Below are 21,344 nucleotides of genomic sequence, written 5' to 3'. Positions count from 1 at the left end.
AGGGTCAGAATTTTTCGATGGTAAGTTATTTTATCATTCTGAAATGCATTCTCTCAAAGAACAAAAACAACACTTAATGAATAAAGTATACACTGTACACATAGAAGGCACTGTGTGCCAGACCATTTAACTATAGTCTCTCATTCATATTCCTTATAATAATTGGATGATATTAGAATTATTACTCCAGGTACAGAGAAAGGAAAATCAATGTTAGGAAGTTTAAGTGATATGAAAAACAAGTAGAAGGACTAGAACTCAACTTCAGGTCTTCCTGATAACAAATGTTGCTGAACAAACTACTTAAAGATGTTACTAAATAAATTTGGTGGTGGTGTTGCTGTTTTTTGGTTGCTATTTATCATCAGTTGTTTTCTTTAGCTTTTTAAATTATGTAATCTTTAATAGATCTTTTCAGCTGAAAATGTGTAAATAAATTCTTATGTAATGACTGTAATATGCTTAATAGATGTATTTTATAATATAGGCATTTGAGGGAGAAAAATATTTTTTAAAAAGGAAGAGGAAGCTCTTGTGAAAAAAATGAGAATTATTACTATAGACTAAACTGAATACATCTGTGTTTATCATAAATGGATGAGAAACTCAAACTATTTGAAACAGCCTACTGATAGCAATAGTAAAGTCTTAGCTTTACAACTTTAGATCCAATCCGAGGTTGTCCAAAAGAAGTATGCCTCACTCCTTCACACTTCGACCAGGATCTCTAGCACTGTCATGAAGAAAGGACTAGAACTCAACTTCAGGTCTTCCTGATAACAAATGTTGCTGAACAAACTACTTAAAGATGTTACTAAATAAATTTGGTGGTGGTGTTGCTGTTTTTTGGTTGCTATTTATCATCAGTTGTTTTCTTTAGCTTTTTAAATTATGTCATCTTTAATAGATCTTTTCAGCTGAAAATGTGTAAATAAATTCTTATGTAATGACTGTAATATGCTTAATAGATGTATTTTATAATATGGGCATTTGAGGGAGAAAAATATTTTTAAAAAAGGAAGAGGAAGCTCTTGTGAAAAAAAATGAGAATTATTACTATAGACTAAACTGAATACATCTGTGTTTATCATAAATGGATGAGAAACTCAAACTATTTGAAACAGCCTACTGATAGCAATAGTAAAGTCTTAGCTTTACAACTTTAGATCCAATCCGAGGTTGTCCAAAAGAAGTATGCCTCACTCCTTCACACTTCGACCAGGATCTCTAGCACTGTCATGAAGATTAAAATACTCAATAAAATTTTTTTTAGGAAAAGAAGATAGAAGTAGAGGCAGTTTGCTTTAACAGAAAATACGTTGATCTTAATATCAGCAAATACAGATTCAAATTCCCACTCAGTCTTTCTCTAGATTTGTTTCTTTGAAAATCAAGATGATAATCATAAGACTTTAAAAACTATAAGAGCTTAAAGAACATAGCATAGACTGGACATAGAGAAGGCACTGAAATATTTTTTTCGAGGACATCACGTATTGATGCGCAAATTGTACCCTGCACAAAGGCATCCAACGAAGAGAGATGGTGACAGTGCCTGTATTCCTTTGGCTAAGCCACATGCTCTGAAGCTAGACTGCTTGACGCAAATGTGTCCCATGGACTAAGGATAGTCCTGATTAGTTGAATCACGTTATTATATTTATGGTATTATTTGTACTGGTCTGTATTTTAATATTAAGATATATCAAGCAGGGCATTTTTAAAGGACATCCCCATCTCTTATATAGGTAGTATTTGTATTTTGGTTTCTATAACATGGCAGTGTTTATGGCATTTTCAAGACTTTTGGAAAGCTCTTTATATTTTGCCTGCAAGTTAAAATGATGAACTATTAACTTGCAAACTTCCTGTCCCCAAGCATATCTCCATCATTTCCTCTGCACATAGAAAACTTGACCATCAACTTACCATAGCAAGCTCAGGGAGGCTACCTTGTCACAGTTCCTAAAGGCCTTTTCTGAAATGGGATCGCTTGGGACTTGGGGACTGTATTGAGACTCCTTATACTAATCAAAGCATAATGTCCTGTTGGCTCAGGCTCCTTAGTTCCTGGGTGCAATTCTAGACATGCACTCCAGTCCTGACCCAGTTAAAAAAGTTTAGTTGAGCTTCATGTCACAAGGTAGAAGCTGATTTCTCTAGTCCACTGTGGGGTGACCTGAGGTGCTTGCTGTCCCATCGTAACTCCAGTAGACTCTGGTTAGAAAACCTGAGCAGAAGCATTTCCCATCTTCTCCACTATAACTAAGTGCAGGAACCAACACCCCTACTGTGGTGCTAACAGTGTGTACAAGACTGCCTAATAGCTAATATTATAAAATATTAATAACAAATTCTTAGATAATAATGACTTTGAAGATATATGTGCACAAAGTTTTTTAACTTAGTAGTTTCATAAATTTAAATTGATGAAGATGGGGGAGGAGGAAGATTGTACATACTACACTGAATTTTAAGGATTCAGAAGTGTTCATTTTAAAAAGAGGCACAAGTATCTCTTAAACTGGTACTTATAGTCTCTGTGCCTTATAATTAGGAATACAAAGGAAATACTAAGTAATTTGCTGTCAAATAACTTGATATTTCTCATATAAAATTTTCTTTTTCTTTAAAATAACTTCCAAAATATGAATTTCTAATTTATTTGCTTAAGACTGAACTTGGAGTCAGAAAAATATAATTTCACTTTCAATTCTCAATAATATATAAAGTAATTAGTTCTGTCACAAACACTGTTCTCTAAATTTTATATATACGATAATTTTGTTGACCTTCCTTTTATCGTGATATGTTATGTACCAGGTACTGTGCTATGTTTAATATTCACCTACTAACATAGATTTAATTATTACCCATAGATTTAATTATTACAAATGTGGAAATAGAAGCCTAACATTTCTTTTTGGCTAGCCCAGGGTCACAGATCTAGTAAATGGCAGGGGAGACCGCAAAGCCAAGCTTGACCTTTGGAATTATTACACTACTGTTTGACTTAATTGGAGTTTGTTAAATGAGTAAAATTAATTCCCTGCTAATTTTCAGAAAGCAACTTATATTAATAATGTATGCTTAAAATGTGCTTTGAACTAAGTGATTCAGATGATTGAGGCAAAATATTGTTAATTTCTACATAATTGTCATGGCTCTATTTTCACTTAGGCAATGAGTGCATAAAGAATATTATTCTTTTCACAAATTGATTCAAAGACAGTACTGTGAGTTTTAAGAGTTGACAATGTATCAGAATGTAGTTCACTTTTTTTTTTTTGAGCACTTCATATATATTTTCTAACCATGAGATAGGTAAATTATTCTCCTTATTTTGGGGATGAGAAAACTAAGGCACAGAGATATTAAGTAACTCATCCAAAGTTAAACAAATAACCAGTGTTAGAATCAAGACTCAATCCACAACGACTCCAAAAAATGGTCCTTATAAGAAGTCAAATGGAAATTTGGCAATTACTTGGTAAATTTAATCAATAACAATTTATTCCTACATTCATTTATCAAATGTTATTGAATGCCTACTTGTGCCTGTACTGTCCAGGGAAGCTGGTGTAAGTCTGGAGTGAAAGGGAGGGGGGTATTGAAATTTTAAATGGGGCGGTCAGGGATAGAAATCATGTAAATGGAGCTCAGGGGAAAAGAACAACTTTAGTCATGAACTACTAGGTCTACTTGTCTTTAATTTGTACTTCATTCTTATTTTTTCTATTTAGACATTTTACAAATAAAATAGACTTTCGCTGCATAAATTATTCTCTAGTAATAACTTGGACACTTTGAACAGCTACATTAATCTTTTCAAATAAATAAAGGGTGGCTCTTAGAGCCTCCCCCCAAAAAGTAATTTATTAAATAGCACCCCTGTGACCTGAGAAAAAAAGTGAACATGTTCAAAAGTACCTTTATCTACTCATGAGAAATAACTTTTGCAAAAACAAGTGGGCTCAACAATTTATCAAAGTTTCATACTTCTTTAACTTTATTGCTTTCATGTGGGCCACTCTTTACCTAGTTAGGAAGAAAAATAGAAAATTCCAACCAAACATCATTTTTCTTCAAATGTTTAATCATCAATCTAAAATGTATACATTTTTCCACTAAACTAAATCTAATTGTTTTGTCATATGGATTCACAAAAATATGGCATAACGTCTTTGGCATTGGTGATGGCCCCAGTCCTCTCATCCTCAGCCCTCCTCTGCATTTATTGACCAGCTAGCTACTCTGCCCAGGCTTGCTGGCCCCTACAAGGAGCATAACCTCAATTCCTGGTGCTTCTGTATCATCCGCCCAAGCCTGCTCCTTAGAAAAGATCAGAAACACTTTATTAAGCTTTAAGTAACTAAAAATTCTTTAGAGTTCCAAGGAAAGGGAAGGAGGAGAAATGTGTATACTTTAATCGAGATCAAATTTTAAGTTAAAGGAATCAAGCCCTGCTCCAGCAAAGCAACCAGCAGAATTCAGGTCAGATCTGGGGCATAGAGGCACCAAAGTTGAACAGATAAGTAACTGTCTTGCTCAGGTAAGTTTCATGGTGTTACATGGTCTTGCCTCTAGAAAAATGACGTATTAGGTTATCCTCCAAAATCACTAGTTTTAAAATGCCAGAGACCACGACTATTTAATGAAGAAACATGCTTTCTGATAGGGGTGTCTGTACTAAAGCTCTATGTTCTTTATTTTCTATGTTGCCCTTGAACATTAGAGGCAACATACATATTGGAAGGAAAATGAAAATATAAAACTTTCATCAGAAATATCCATTATTGTGTACATCTACATTCTTTAACATAGTGCCCTTGACGTTCTGAACAAAAAATATAACACACCTGTACTTGTCAGAATAATGCCTCAAACAAAGAGGCAAATACATTTAGCCATGAAGAAGACATTCAGAAATTTTATAACTCTAAAGATGCTGATGTATACCATAGAAAATATGAATGTTAAAGGTCATTCCTTAGAGAAAAGCTTACTCCAATTTTCTCTGACACAAAACAAGTGTTCATTTATTTCTCTTTGCTCGCCTTTCTCATTTGTCTTTCTGTTCAGTGTTTTCTCGAGTAATCTATACCATTTAAGTGATCTACAGTGTTTAGTTTAGAACATTTATTCTAGCACCTTAGTTTTTGGGGTACTGACAGATTGAACTAAGTCACTCTAAAAGCTTTTCCTTAATAACTCACCAGGTTCATTTTCAAGATACAGGTACATTTTATTCTTCTGAATGAAGCAGCTTTAAAGATCTTAGTAGATTGACTTCCTTCCTCTTTTCATGATGTACAATGATAATGAGTTAATAATAAAGTGATAATTTAACCATTTATCTTAATTGCCCATTTCTCTCTAATTAATCAAATAACTATTACTATGATTATTTCAGAATGAAATATTTCTTTCTCAATAGAAATTATATACAAAATATTTATGAGCAGGCACAGCACATGATCGACCAATCTGAAGGGACACCCTGATGATATATTCCGACTGAATATCAAGTCACTTTCAAAAAATCAAAAGCATTTGTATGGTACCAATAATGATAATAGAAAGATAACTTCATATCTTGGTGACTCTTGCCAAGAACGAAAGAGCACCTACCTATTAGTATTCTGCTATTTGATATTCCTCTGTTAATTAATTAATTTATTTATTTATTAATTCCACAAATTTTTACTGAGCAGTGTCTATTTTTAAAATGTTAAATTTTTTCAATTACAGTTGACATTTAATATTATTTTATATCAATTTCAGGTATGCAGTATATATATAATTTACACAGTAATCCCCAAAATAAGTCTATTACCTACCTGGCACGATACATAGTTATGATAATATTATTAACTATATTCTCTATGCTGTACTTTACATCTCTGTGACTATTTTGTAACTTCCAATTTGTACTTCTTAATCCCTTCACCTTTTTCACCCAGCCCCCAAATTCCCTTCCATCTGACAACCATCAGTTTGTTCTCTATAAAGAAAGTCCACAATGCCAAGCAAAGAGGAAAGGGCCAGGAGAAAAGTCTAAAGGTACAGGCAAGGAGGTTAGGATGCAATATTCTTCCTAAACAGAGTGGGAAGCAATTGAAGGCCTTTAAGTTGAAGACTAGGATTGTAATACCATGAGTGAAGTGAAGTTAACAAATTTAGAATATTATTTTTAACAGAAAATAACAAGACTTGGTGTTGAATTCTAGGTGCAGAGTGAGTAACAAAAACGAGTCAGGGTGCCTCTCAAGTTTGTTTTGGTCACCCACGTAAACAGTCGTGAATATATTGAAATGGGAAAAAAGATTGGAGGAGGTACCTATTGGAAAGGGAGCAGGGATGGAGAAGGGATCAAGATATCAGGTGATTAGGGCCAAATGCATGGGAACCTAATTATTCTACATAGAAACTGATATGTCATAAAAGATGAAACTCACAGTAAGAGGCAGTATAGAAATCTTATTCTAAGTTTCAAGGGCAAGCCTCTCTTGCTCATCACAGGGGATCTTATATAAATATAATACGTACTGACAGGAAAACATTTCTGACACAGTCAGAGGAATAGCATTTTATTGAGCAGTTAAAATTTATAGCTACCTCTTATAGTCAAAATTATCCCCCAAATTTCTTAAATTTCCTATCTTTATGTGGGATTCATGAGTAACAGAATAATATTTTGAATGTTTCTTCCTGATCGTTTCTGGAACGATCCACCCTTTGATGAAGATGAGAATAAAACCTATATGGAAAGGAAAATATTGCCTAACTCCGACTTCCAAATATTCTTATTTTAAACTCAAAGTAGAGAAAATAGCAAAAAATTACCTTTTAATTCTGACTGCAACCTTATGAGATAGGTACTATAATTGTCCCTATTTTACAGATGAGGAGATTGAAGTACAGAGAGGTTAGGTAGCTCACTCTCAGTCACCCACCTACTAGGTGGTGGCGATAACATCTGAACCCAGGTAATCTGGCTCCAGAGTCTGTTCTCTTAAATGCATGCTATACTGTCTCCTTACTCCTTACCTGCCTTCTCACAGATGAAACATGAGGAGGTTAGGAGAAAAGAGATGAGGTGAATTTTGACTATGAGTACATAGTTAACCCTCCAAAAAATGAAATTTTAAGATAGGAGTGATTAAATTTTAAATCAGAATTATTTTAAAATGGCAAGATTAGATGTTTCCTGCCATGGGCAAAAAAGCAGTCTCTTGTACAATTTGAATTAACTTAATGAGAAATAACAAAATCTTCATTTGGATATATCCATGATGCAAATGAATTTTGTGCACAAAACCCTGTATAGAGACACATTATCCATGAGCTCTTCACAGTTAGTCTTTCTTCTCATTACTGAATAGATTACTATCTTTGGAAATAAGATCTACATTATCAGGGCTATATTCTCAGAAGCTGAGGCCACCACAGCATCTAACACAGCACTGTGATATAGAGCTTTCAATCAGATATTACTTTTCTCACATTTTTGTCTTTCTCTATCCATCCATCTAACTGTTGTTTCAGTGATGGTGATTGTCAAATCATTTGATATTAAGTTTTATACATTTTGATTCTTAATATTTTAGCACACATCTCATAAGGAAAAAAAAAAGGCCTTCTCCACATAACCGCAATACCATTACCAAATTCCAGAAAATTACAATTAATTTAGAACAGCATCTAATATCCATTCCATATTCAGATGTCCTCAATTTGCCAAAAATATATATTATAGCTGTTTTTCTCCCAAATCCAGGATCCAGAAAAAGAGACCAAAGAGATAATACAACTAAATGAAAAGGTCTATGTATTGCATTTAGGTTGTTATATCCCTTTAGTCTCTTATAATACAGAAAATCCCACTGCTCTGATATCATTTTACATCTGTAAGAATTCTATGGTCCCACCAGGCCAAAAGAATGTAAGAAAATATAAGATTTTGTCAAGATCAGAAATATTTAAAGCTGAATGAGATTCATTTAAATATCTTAAGAGTCAATAACATGCAAAGTGTAATCAAATTTTAAAAGCTTCATGGTTGGAGTTACAGAAAGAAAAATTAGGTAATGTGTAACATGAATCTAAAGAACCTCAGAAATGTGAATTATATGAACTGGATGAGTTATGTGGGCTGTAACAATAATAAAGCCAAATCCTTTTCTACTTCTAGTCTTGCATAGGCAATAAATAAATTTATGTTTGCATGATGGTTAAAAATAAGAATCTACCTATTGTTCCAGTCAAAACCTTTAGCTATAAGCAGCTGCAGTTAGCTTAGAAGATAATTGTTTCCCAAATGGGTTAGCATCTCAACCCCAGGATTATGCAGACATAGATGTGTTTAAGACAATCAAAAATTAGAGAATCATTTTTCATGCTAAAGAATCTATGTACATTGGGTGTTAGAGAATTTGACTAATAAGTTACTCTTTTTATTCTTATTTAAGATATATAACTGAGTAAAAAATTTAGATCTTTTATGTAAAATTGACATGCCGCTGAGATTATCTAGAGTATTGAGATATTTACAAAAATATAGATTGAACAAATTAAAAACTTTTTTTTTTGTTTTAAGTATTAGTTAAATACTTGAGATGATACACAGGCATATATAGAGATAAATTCCTTCAAACATATTAAACTGCCTTTAATAAAAAAACTAGTATATTCTATTTCCTTTTCGGTACATTAACTCCTTTGTGTATAAAATCAAATATTAAAGTGATTGTTAAAGTTTAATAGACTTACAGACAAAAAGTCAGAATTTGAACTTAAAATCTTTAAGAATAGATTTGCTTATTTATAGTTTTAACTGAATATTAACCCTTAAAAACTTTACAATATATTTTCAATTATTCAATATAGAGTATCAAAAAAATACCCTTACACTAAACACAGAATAAGTAGTTGTTATGCTTTAGAAGCTATATTAGACATAGAATTCACATCCTTAAACACTAAAATCATGTACCATATGTTGAGATGCTTACACTCAGAGAGTTATAAGGGAACTAAGACCAAATGAAGGATATCGGTATGGTGTTGTCTATCTCACATTTACATACAGTCCTAAATAAATTCATTGACTGAAATAACAGGAACTCTACACATGCTATTTAATTAACTGCATTTCTCTTTTTTCCCCAAGATTATATAGTTTGAATTTGTTGATGATAATGCCAGTTTGATGTGACTCCACTAAATGCACAGAATATGCATTTCTGAATATGTGTTTCTGCCCTTTTTAATCAAAAGGGAAACACCTGGCTTCATAATAATTACATTAAAACTTCTAGAAGTTAATTTAGAAGAATATCTTTATAACCTTGGGTAATGAAAGATTTCTTAGGAAAACCTAATGTTTTCCCATCATAAAGTATAAGCTGGGCCTCCCAACAACTTCCTTCTAGAGGCTCACTGAGATTTTTTTTCATGTTGCCTATTAATTCATATAACATGACATTTGTACAACATACATTAACGTACCCTTGAATAAATATAACCATAGGTTTGGGCTTTTGCTCTCTTTCCATCACAAATTACCTGTATGGTCTTGGGGAAGGAATGCGCCTTACTCTCAGTTACCTCATGTGTGAAATGAAGTGTTTGACTAGAAGATGACTAAGGTGATTTCCAGCTGTAAAGAGCCAATGAAACCATGACATTTTAATAACTACAGGAGAAAATAATGATAAATTCCCTGAGGCTTCTTTCTAAAATCACCTCCTTTATCAGAATTTAGGCTTTACTATATCAGGAGGCTTTAGAGATCTTCTATCTTCTTCTTGCCCTATCCTTGACAATCGATGAGGTGGCAAATGGTACATCTGGAACATTCTCATACTCATCTCTTGTCATTTTGTAAGAAATAAAATCAGAAAGCAGTCTCACAGCCTAATCTCAATGTTGTTAAAGGAAGGCAGTAACCCTTTCACTTTTGGACAACTTTGTCCTTCCACGGACAAAAATGGTAAAATTAAAATTACATGGAAAAAACAAATCGTTGCTGTTGGTCTTATATTTTTATTTTTTCCCCTTGCATTTACATTTTTGTTTATTTCTCAAAGGTCTCAAAGGTCTTTAGGAAGCAATAATCACAAAATAAAATAGGCTGCTAGTAATTTATAACAGCACTTTGTTCTGCCTCAAATACATTTTCAACCCTGTTTTCATTAATGTTTATGATTTTTTTTATTTGTTGAGTTGTTTGGAGTATGTACTATTAACCTTTATGACATTACTCTGAGGGATACATTGTAGCAAACAAAGCTGCCTTTGTTTTTTAGGTATGGGAATTGATGCTGAGTAAATGTTTTTCCTAAGTGCATACTTGTTATAGATAATATTTAAAAGGATAATTAGAAGCAGCTCTTGAAATAATAATTTCTAATATCTTCTAACTTAGCTGTTTCCTAATGACAAATTTGTATCCACAAAATGCAATACTTTGGGGCATGATAAAATCAAATCTACAAAAGTTTTAGCCAGTTGGGTCAAGTAATATATATATACACACACACACACACACACACACACACACACACACATATTATATATATGTATATATGTGTGTGTAACATATATATATGTGTATACACACACATACACACACACACATAAACATATATAAACACATTACTTAAGAATTGATGTTCAAACCAGGGAGAATCTAAAATTTAAATCCTTTTAAACATTTCAGTTAACACCATATTAATTATTTCTATTTTATGAATTTAAAAGACCATTTATAAATCATTGGAGGTGATCATTACATCATATCCTTACTCTGAAAATCAGTAATTAAAAGGAAAGAATTAAACAATTCTGACTTTTGAATGGCAACGATATTTCTATTTTAAATGACTTATCAAAAAAAAGGTGTGTACATGTGTAGGAAATATGGTGAAATATTAAAGACATTTTAATCTCTTGCATATTTGAAAAAAACTCAAAATCAAGTGACTGATAGGTAACTTATTTTGACTGTGGTACCCTCATTTTGCCTTTCTTGGACTTTCTTTTTATCTGTAAAATAAGGACCTACATGATCTAAGTGACTAAATAACTGTAACTAGGTAGAAGCTAGTTATAGAACTTTTTTCAAAGGATATTTCATCTTTTATTTAGTAGAGTTAAGAAAAAGAAGTAGAGATCAGCTTAATTTATTTCCAGGATCAAAGTCAATGGTGTCAAGATATTGAAGAATGAGAGTTCTGAAGGGGAAAAATTATCACTTCTTAGAAGATAGCTTACAAGCTTTTGTGTTTAGGATAAGATGAACATAATTCTACGAGTTCATAGTTCTGCAATAACCAGAGTTAGGAAGATAAGTCATAACTCTAGATAAAACTTTTCAGCTTCTGTCTTGTAAACCAAATGATCTCTGGAATCTGAAGTACCAGGCAAGCTCCAGAGAAGGCTGTGGGCCAAAGTAGGCAAGGTAAGCTGTCCTTACAGTGGATTTCAGTCAAAAGTAAGTGAGGGGGAAGGAGGTAAGGGGAAGAACATATTGTAGATCAGATTGCAGATAATGTTGTGTCATAAATAGTAAACCAGGGCTTTTGGCAAATTTAAACATAAATCTTTAAAGGCATGGGGATCCCACCTCTTTGGGAGAGTTTATTTCAGACTATTTTGGTAAGTAGCCTATCAAGAATAGTATGAAAATCAAGATTATCATGACAAAAACAGTCTCTGACTCAAAGACTTACACAAAAGGTGTCACCCAGCAATACAAAATTAATTGCCAAGTGAATTTCAGTGGGTGCTAAATTTGGTCCATTCATTGGATAACTCCATGAAAAAGATAAAATATAATTGAGACTTGAAGAAGAGTAGGGATTAGGTCTAAATAAATTAACTCTCTTTACTAAACACAAATCAAAGCAATGAAACAAACAACAGCTTTATTTTCAAACTATCTCCACACCTTTTGAGAGTTCTAATGATCCCCTTAGGAGGATGATACACCCCACAGGCCCTGTTGAAAATCATGGATTTAGATTAGAAGAATCTTTTGAACTAATTATTGTGGTAGGATACTAGTTCAGTGGGTCAAGAACCGCCTTTCTCGTGAAATAGAATAGGATGGGATAGTATAGGATGGGATGGAATGTACTATTTTTATAAAATGTATATGTTCTGTGGATGCATGGATGGGTATGTGTACTGCACACTAGATCGCAGTGTAAAATATCTGAACATAAGTCATAGTCAAAAAGTTTGAAACTCATTGGTTTAGAGCAAGGTAGCAACATGATACTGATGGGCTAAATGTCCCCACCCATAGACATGTTTCAACCAGCCTCACAGAAGAGCAAGCAAAAGGAAGCCAGCATCCCCAGGCTGAACTGCTCACGAAGACAATGTAGAGAGAAAATATATTTCCAATGTTCTGAGTAAGGACTCATGGTTGAGTTGTAGAGTCTAGTTATTTATTTATATCTTAGGAAGATGCTTGTTATAAATATATATTAAGGAAGTAGAAGCAATAGATACTTGTTTAAGGAAGTTTGTGAATCAAAGGAGAAAATTTAAAAAGAATCTAGAAAGCAATTAGCACCTAGAAGAAATTCTTTCACAAAGGGAACACTGACAACTGAGAAGAGAAATGCAAAGGAAAATATTCAAGAGGCTAGAGAGAAGATGGTTTATAACAATAGTGTTTTCTCTTTGCTCACTGTTGCAATGTTGTAAATAATCTATAAGGAATAAAGACTGAATCTTCTTTTTCTTTCAGTTGCCTGATAGATGACAAAAAAAGTCATCTCCTGCATAAAGCAGATAATTAATAATTATTTCTTAAATAAACAAAGGATTAGGGCTGACAGTTTTAGTTCCTTTTTACTGGGGTGATCCATTAATGTTGGTACAACCACAGCAGCACAGTACAATCTACTGTAGCAGGTCAGCAAGAAAACCCCACATTTTCAAGGCAGCTGTCTAGGACAAGGCATATGATCTACAGCTAAAGAACAGAGAGAATGGCTATAGGAAGATCAGATCCTTAGACTTTTCTTCACTGCATCATGCTTGCTAGCCATACTAACCAATCAATCACAGAGTTTGGCAGCACAAAATAAGACCTTTTAAAACTATAAATATCACTGTTCAAAGCTCTCATCATCTCTCTGCTACCTGAGTGAAATTCATACAACTTATGAATTTTATGTAAGAAATTATAGACTACCTCTCTCTTCCACTGTAACACAGTCAGAAAGCCACCCTCTGAAAGTTAATGTATGTTCAAAAAATTAAAAAGTTAATTTAACTATTAATGGAAATAAGAAGGTATGTTTGCTGGTGAAAAATATAAAATAGAAGTCATTGCAAAGCCAAATAAAAGTGTGAGGTTAACATTTTGTATCCATAGCAGAGATTCCTGAGTTAACCTGAAGAATTTTAAGAAATACGGTTACCTAGATCTCCCCTACTCCCACCCTGAGATTCTAACAAGCATCCAGGGTTGAGAACCACTGAGACAAAGGAACAAGTTTTTGCTATAACCAAGATCCCATTTCTAATTGTCTTTTTTATTGGTAAGCAGTTTTGTTTTGTTTTTTTTCTCCACTATGGTTCCACAATAGGAATCTGAAAACAGATTCAAGAACAAGAAAATAAACCTATAAGATTTATGAGGGCAATAATATTACACTCGTCTTTGTGTTTAGATCTAGCAGCACTTCAGGTCCACTATAGATTCTCAAGCATGTTTGTTAAATAAATGATGATCTTAATACAAAAGGGATAATTTTATACTGTTATAATGTAGAAAATCAAGTGTGTTGACATCTAGTCTGATCAGGATAATACTTCACTTTTTTTCAAGTATGACAATGAGTATTGATAGGTACAAGTACATAAAATCAGGGCACAAGCATGATGATAAATTAAGTAGACTTAATTTCAATACTATAAGAGGACCAACTCAAATTCTCACCATTTGTTTCACACCTAGAAAAATGACTTCCAGGGTATTAACGATCTCTCGAAACTGATCAGTTTTGTACAAGTAAACCATAAAAAAGAAAAGTCAATGCTACCTGATGCCACAACATGGCAGCTTAAGCCCACAAGAGTCAGCATATGAGAAATATAATGCATTTATGAAACTACAGAAAATGAGTTATGGTTAAGTGTTTGTTACTTTGATATAGTTCTGAAAAAGTGAAAGTATTGAATCAGAAGCGAAACATTTATGAAAAAAGAAGTAGGGATCTTTTTTTTTTTTTTTCCATTGGAGACTTTTTCTTCCTGTGGCTCTTCAAATGATATAAGATTTTGTGTTTCCTTAATAATCATGACACTTCACGCTATGGCTGATGAATCCTATAAGTAGACTGCCTGATCATTGTTCCTGCTCAAAACCCTTCATTATTTCCAAAACCTTTCAGGAGAAAACTCAACTCTATGACATTGCAAGAAAAAGCTCCCAAAATAAGATCATATTTGCCTGCCCACCCTAGACTTTTTAGAGTTCCTGAGGTCTTTATATTCCATGCCTAGCCTACCCACCCTAGACTTTTTAGAGTTCCCAAAGATAAGAAGTTATTTTACACATCTGTGCCTTTGCTCATTTTGCTGCCTCAGTCTGGAAAGTTCCTCTTCCCAACCCCATCCCTCAACAGGAATATCTCTCCACAAGAGTCAACTTACATATAGCTCTTCTTTCAAAATATTCCTCTATCAAGACAACCCTTCTTGCTCTGTTGAATTGTCAAATCCATCACTTATTCTTTTGTGTTCCCATCTGTGTTTGTGCATCATTCTGAAATAGCAGTTCTAAAAATGTGTTACACTTAGATCAAGGTTTATCAAAGTCAGCAATATTGACATTTTAGACTGGGTAATTCTTTGTTATAGGATGTTTTGACAGCATTATAGGATGTTTAATAGCATCCTTGGCTTCCACCCACTGCAGATCAAGCGTGTTCCCCCTCAAGTCATGACACCCGAAAATATCTCCAGACACTGCCAAATGTCTCTTGGATCAAAATCACCCTAGTTGACTAAGATGTACCTCTGTGTACTCCTCTAATAAACCTATAAGCTTTATGAGAGCAATAATATTACACTCACCTTTGTGTTTAGATCTAGCAGCCCTCCAGGTCCACTATAGATTCTCAAGATATGTTTGTTAAATAAATGATGATCTTAATACAAAAGGGATAATTTTATACTGTTATAATGTAGAAAATCAAGTGTGTTGACATCTAGTCTGATCAGGATAATACTTCACTTTTTTTCAGGTATGACAATGAGTATTGATAGGTACAAGTACATAAAATCAGGGCACAAGCATGATGATAAATTAAGTAGACTTAATTTCAATACTATAAGAGGACCAACTCGAATTCTCACCATTTGTTTCACACCTAGAAAAACGACTTCCAGGGTATTAACAATCTCTCGAAACTGATCAGTTTTGTACAAGTAAACCATATTTCTTTTTAAAAAACTTGTGCACTTGCCCAGGTTCAAGGATATTAAAATCTAGCACATAAAGCTCATTACCAGAGGTAGAAATACAGACAATATACTATTATGGCAACAACCTTCAATTACAGTTAAAAATTTTTCTGTATCAACCAAATGAATAATTAAACACTGCAATAACTCAAATATTACTGAGCAAAGTTCATTTCTATAATATTCCGTGCTGCTATTCAGCTTTCTAACTTAAAACAGCATGATAACTGGCAACGAAGAAGGTCCTTGCAATAGACTGAGAACTTATGATGTAAGCATTGCATGCAGTTAATATGCTATCTAAACTTTAAAGGTATTCCTAAAATATTTGATGGTAGACTATGATTAAGATATTATACTATTAAAAAAAAAGCCTTATGCAGGAAATCCTAACTAACACACTTCGTCTTTAAATATTGTGAACACATTACAGCGAAATGAATTCTCCCAGTGATTATGTCAAATGCAGTTACTTTTTAAATATTATCTCATTAATAAAATTAAAATTTCCAATTTCATCTAAACATCAGTTAAATTAAAATCTTCAAATCAACCTACCCATCACAAGAAATGATTTATATTGATTTTTATATGGTTTTAATACAAAATAAAATGAGATTTGGGATCTAGAACTTGATTTGAAATTTCTGTACATGTATGTATATAACAGTCTTGGATTAAAAATTGCTTCAATTTAGTCATTTTATTCAGTTTTTTAAAAAGATGCTCAGCTAGTACTTTTATGTTCTCCAAATAGCTTTAATTAATTGTTTAACTTTTTTTTTGAAAAATGTTCAGCTAGTACTTTTTATGGTCTGAAACAATATTTTCAGTTTTTAAAAATGTTATGAACTAAAAAGCATCGAACTTAAATAATACAATCCTTTGCTAAGTCTCCTTTTCACTCCATTAACATTGATGATGTACATTTCTGTGATAGAATTGATAAAGCAGAAACAAGAAATATATTACTTTAATCTTAAATACTTATTCAAAATAAGTTTCTAAATAGAATTGCTGTGCCAGAATTCAAATACATGAGCACAAATATACATAATACATAAATACACATAAGTTTTTTAAATATATGTACTTTATGGATAATGATTTAAAATCTCTAAAAGATTAGTATTTTTTTAATTATGCAATTATTTTAACTCCTTGAATCCAAATTATGGTAAATTATGTTTGAAATAGAAAGAAAAAATAGCCATGAATTCTTTCCAAGTCCATAATATATCTTGTCTAAAGAAAAAACATGATTTAATTTAAAAGTATAATTCATGTAATGTTCGTAAGATTTATTCAGTTGTTTAATGATAGTGTGTTCAACTAAGAGTGTAGTTAAATAAACTCTGGCTAATTATTAGATAAATATATTTGAGCAAATATCATACTTTAAGTTGTAATATACGACGATAAGTGCTCTATATTTTTTCTTACTCTAATGATGCAATTTCATATTGTATGTTATATGGCATTGAATCTGCTCCGAGTCCTGATGACCATGTAAATGAGTATGTCTGCACTCTCCGGTCCTCAACAACTCTGCTCAGCTCTTGTAGACTCAAGCCTAGTGCTTCTTTTATAGTCAATCCATCTCATATTCGGTCTTCTTCTTTTCTTGCTGCTTTCTATTTTTCCCAGTATTATTATCTTTTCCAAAGAACATTGCTGTCTTATGATGTGCCCGAAATAGGAAAGTTTTAGTTTTGTCATTTTTGCATTTCAGGCTTTATTTGCTCTAGGACCCCCCTGTTTTTCTTTCTGGTGGTCTAGGCTATCTGGTGGTCAGGGTTTCTAACAACACATTTCAAATGAACCAAGTTTTTTCCTGTTAGCCTTCTCTACCGTCCAACCTTCACATCCATACACAGAATTGGGAATATGATGACTATAATGTTATTGAAAGTTTCAAATTAATCTCATTTTATAGAGAATCTTAACTTCACAAACAAATAAAACCATTGACATTTTTATTTGGCCTCAATTGCCATTTAACCAAACTAAAAATATCTTTCATAGTTTGCATCTGGGGTTTCACATATACAGCAATAGAAATAAGAAAACGGTCATATTAATCTGACTTTAACTTTGCTGTTCTTGAGGCTTAGTGACCTTTTTTCAAAGTTTAACTCTATATTTTCTAAATCTTTTTGTCAATAAAAACAAACAAAAAGATATATATATTTGGTTTTTATAATTTTGAGGTACTAGCATGTCTTCTTGTGAGTTCTTAAAAATTAAGACTTTAAACTAAGGGTCAGTAAACCATGGTCTGTAAGATGAATTCTACTTATCATCTATTTTTGTATGAAGTTTGAAAGAAAGCAGTTTTCACATTTTTAAATGGTTAGAAAAAGTCAAAAGGAGAATCACATTTCATGAAAAGCAAAACTTATATGAAATTTAAATTTCAGAGTCCATAAATGCATTCTTATTGGAACACAGCTATTCTCACTGTGTATGTATTTTCTATGGCTGCCTTTGAGCTATTGTGACAGATGTGTGTAGTCATAACAGAGACTCACAAAGACTAAAATATTTATTATCTGGATCTTTGTAGAAAAGTTTGCCAAACATGCTTCAAACAATTAATATATGACTATATACACACACAACACGTAAATCTGGGGGACAGGACATGATATCATTTTTTTCAGTTAATATTATTTTATTATGTTCTTATTAATATACTTTTATATAAGCTTTGGTAAAGGCCATTAGTCATTAGCAATTAAATATTTGCCATGATGTTCATTTAATATTTGGGAAGTTACTATGGAACTGCTTGAACTGATCACTTACTTTTTTAAGGTATATCTTTCTTCACATCAAAGGCTGAAGTTTTGAGAGTTTGAAATTCCTGTAATTCCCCACCTGAAATGAACTTATACATCTAATAACAATCGGCAATAACTTTAAATCTGTAAAACTCAGCCTAATGTTTACTTTACCATGTCTTGGTATAGCTGTTATGCCTTGCTTCTCAGCTAAACCATTTTGTAGTAAAGACAAAACACAGAAAATCATATCAAGCTTAATTCACTTTCTTGACCCAGTTTACAATCCAGATTAAATACATTAAAAAAAAGACAAATTTGGTAAATTAACCAAAAAATTGAATTCTTTGCAAGCAAAGATTGCTAATAGATGTTTTTATGAGAAAAAAGATTATCATTCTCTACTAATGAACTTAATGTCATTCAAGCTATTGAAAAAGCTATAATAATATAAATCAGTAATTCACTGTATAATGCCATAACTAAATAGATTATAGTCTAAGCGTCAGCTCATGGTTCAAAAGCTATTTTTAAAATAGGATTTCCTAGAAGAAAATCAATCATTTATCACCTCTGCATCATTATTATAGGCCCTCTTTAAAGGGATGCGGGGAAGCTTTAAAAGTCTTGAAAGAAATGTAGAATTTGCTGTGATATCCAGCATGATCTTGCTACTAAATCGTGTGGTTATTAACAATAACGATGACTATATTTTATTTTAGGATGTTTCTAAAATCTCTAAATGAAAGTATGTACAGCATATTTCTACATTTTTATATTTAGCTATTATAATAGTGAAGAAAACTAAAAATCACTTAGGGACATTAAAAATGTATAACTAGAAGTAATGATTCAAATAATATTTCTGATATGCGTCTCATTATGTAAAGCTATGAAATAAAATAAAACAATGAGATATTTACTATTATATATTAAAAGAAATACTAGGCATTAACTAAATTCAATCCCTTTTTAGAATTGTTTTTTCTTTAATCCCTAAAATAAATTATAAGAAGTGAATTCAGAGTAACAAAACAAATAATGTCATACTCCAGAGAACCAAAAATATTATTATCTCAAATACATGAACTTAAGAAGTAAAGCCTCTTCCTTCACATCCAAAATAACTGATTTTACCAAAGGCAGTCTTGGAATGGAAGGAGACCTAGAGATCACCCAAGAAATGAAAATCACAATGTTTCTTCTCTCTAAGTCATGGATGATTTCTCCCAGGTTATGTGAGATTCCATGTCAATTCTAACAATACTAGACTAATCATTAAAATAATTTTTATTTAAAAGATGATCAGACCATTATTTTCAATCGTCAGATCACCTTTGTGATTAGAGATGATGCCTTCCATAGTCAGCCAGCTCTTCTGGTATTATGGAATCCTGATAAGAAATCTCAAATACAAATTGTCTGTTTGCTTCCATTAAGGCAATATCTGTGGGCTGTAGCCGACTGGCAGTGAACTGTGAACTGGACTTAAGTCAGAAATACATTGGTATGGCAAATCTTGCACAACTTTTTACCTCAAGCTCTAACCTCAAAGTAGGAGAAGCTGCCAAAAGAGTCAGTCCTTTCTCCAAATCTAATCGAAATATTTGGAATGGTATTACAGTTCACAAAATAATATTTTGCTTTTACTTTTCTATTCCCAGATGTGGGAAGATGTTTTCTTCTCTTCCTTTTTTTTTTTTAATCTTATATTTAAGATAACTCCTAGCCCAACCTTTACCCATCACTAGAATCACAACGGAAGAGTTTTTCTAGAGGTTGCTTTGTGTTATAAAAACATTATTAAATTAAAATGAATTTTCTGTGCTTATAAAAAGACAACATTTGCAGTCACTTTAGGTGGCTTCGGTGCTGGGCACTTACCCAAGTCCCTGGTTCTGTGGAGTCAGCTGTCCTCCATGTGCCTGGTTCTGCTGCATGTGACTGAGTGTTCAAATGCCTGTCCTTACCAAACTTGTTCAGAAAAGATTCAGCCCTTCGAATGAGAGAATAGGTGGTCATTATGAGAAGTCTTTAAAAAAAGAAAGAAAAAAGAAGAAAAAAACTGGATTTTAAACAGGCAAATGCTTCTGCAAGTCTCAGAAGGTTTTGCAAGACTAATCATCACCAACATGAAACTTGAGCTCACCTTTTATAGACCTTTCTTTCCTTCAACTACATTTCTTTCAATTTTCATTTCATTCCCTTATTCCATTTTTTCCTCTCTGCTTTTGATCTTCTATTTTATACTGTACAGCAATCTCGAGTGGTATGTGTGAAGTGAGCCATCGTCAGCCTGCTGAGGGAAGCCTGCTGGTCTAGAAAAAATCATAAAGTAAGTAACGAGGCCTGAGATTGGATCAGGAGTTCATCTGCACAGTTATCAATGTCCTGTTGTGTTTTGTGAAAGATGCCTGGTCCTTTCAATACTACGTTTTATGTAGCGATGAAAATGGGATATGGAATATCATCATGAAAACTAGTTCGATTGGGATAATAATGGCTAAGAAGCTGTCAATGCAAAAAAAGGAAAAAAATCAACAGGACCCAATTGTGAAGAATGAGCCAGACACTGAACCTGTTTAATAATCTCTGCTTTTGTATAGGGGCCTCCAAATAATTTTCACCCCACCAGTCTTTAGAGCATTCTAAGAATTCTACTCCAATAGCTATTATCATTTCTCATTGAGAAGAAAAGTAAGAGGCTGGGAATTGGATGCCACAGGGAAAGGTTTTGACATTCTCTGACCATAGTTAAGCTTTACTTTATGCTCTACTGTGCTTAGGGATGACCATGTAGAAGGCTGAAGCCCATTGTGTAGGTTTATGTTACTCTATCGACTGTTTAATAACAGTGGCTATCCTGAAAAAGCACATTCCTTTATTAGTAATATCATTGGAATCTCCCTTTATAAAATTTTATTTTATTTAATTGGCTTAGGACACTTAAACAACATTTAAGTTTTCAATTGCTTCTGTGACAGAGGCAAGTTGCCTGTGGCTACTGTGAATGGAGATTAAAATACAGAATAAAATAAAGAGTTCAGTCTTTAATTTCTAGTAAATCCC

The 21,344-nt window shown here is 32.8% G+C and overlaps 1 protein-coding gene across 1 annotated transcript in view; it reads right to left on the bottom strand.

The window, feature by feature from the left end:
• ZPLD1 (zona pellucida like domain containing 1) overlaps nt 1-20,589 on the bottom strand; it is a 59,406-nt gene extending 38,817 nt beyond the window's left edge. Inside the window, exons 1-2 of the mRNA XM_006913069.2 lie at nt 20,425-20,589; nt 20,160-20,271 (exon numbers count right to left, since the gene is read on the bottom strand). The gene's annotated coding sequence lies outside the window, so the exon portion shown is untranslated. The remainder of the gene's footprint in view (nt 1-20,159; nt 20,272-20,424) is intronic.
• Nucleotides 20,590-21,344: the final 755 nt, after the last annotated feature.

Source organism: Pteropus alecto, unplaced genomic scaffold, assembly GCF_000325575.1.
Source record: "Pteropus alecto unplaced genomic scaffold, ASM32557v1 scaffold20, whole genome shotgun sequence".
NCBI classification, from domain to species: Eukaryota; Metazoa; Chordata; class Mammalia; order Chiroptera; family Pteropodidae; genus Pteropus; species Pteropus alecto.
This window is presented reverse-complemented; position numbering and strand designations above follow the sequence as displayed.